The sequence below is a fragment of the Penaeus monodon genome, chromosome 27 (genome assembly GCF_015228065.2).
Source record: "Penaeus monodon isolate SGIC_2016 chromosome 27, NSTDA_Pmon_1, whole genome shotgun sequence".
NCBI classification, from domain to species: Eukaryota; Metazoa; Arthropoda; class Malacostraca; order Decapoda; family Penaeidae; genus Penaeus; species Penaeus monodon.
Genome location: NC_051412.1, coordinates 35,283,492 through 35,284,160, shown reverse-complemented (window position 1 = coordinate 35,284,160; position 669 = coordinate 35,283,492). Strand labels below are relative to the sequence as shown.

The following is a 669-nucleotide window of genomic DNA, read 5'->3' as shown; positions in this document are numbered from 1 at the left end:
CCTTACATTTCCCCTTTATTCTCTCTTGCTCACTTATCTCTTCCTTTCCCCCTCTTTTGCCTTACCTTTCTTCTTTTCTCTCTATAGTCCTCTTCTCTTTTCTCTCTTCTTTCCTTCTTCATTCTTTTTCCTTTGTTTACTATTATCTCCCTACCTTTGCTTCTCTTCTCTCCCCCTTTCACTCCTTTCCTCTTTTGCTATTTTCTCTCTCATCCTCTTCCGTCTTTCTTTGCATTTTTTTTCTCTCCCTCCCTCATCCTATCCCTTCCTCATTCCTTGTTTTCTCTCTCAACCTTATATCCCTCCCTTTGCCTCTCATATCTCTGTCTACCCCCTTCATATTTCTCTGTTTCTCTCTTTTTTCTCTTCTCCCCCTTTTTACCCCCTCTTGCACCATGGCAGCTGGGAGACAAGAGTTATCAGCTCCGCTCTTATGCTGTATAAATTATAGAAACGACCCTGAGTGCATTTGGGGGGGGGGGGTGCTTGACACGTGTCCATAAACATGTAAAAAACACGTCCGTAAACCTATATCAGTATGTACGAGTATGGAAGAACTAGTAAACACACGATACGTAGAAGGAAAATAAAGATAGTGATGATACAAATACACGCAACACATACACTTACGAAAAAACAAAAACACACATACAATAACAAAAAACAAAA

General features: G+C 40.4%; 1 protein-coding gene across 1 annotated transcript in view; it reads right to left on the bottom strand.

Annotated features, from left to right (window-relative positions):
* LOC119590809 (probable G-protein coupled receptor Mth-like 3) overlaps positions 1-669 on the bottom strand; it is a gene marked incomplete in the record, with an annotated part of 21,040 nt that overhangs the window by 6,724 nt on the left and 13,647 nt on the right.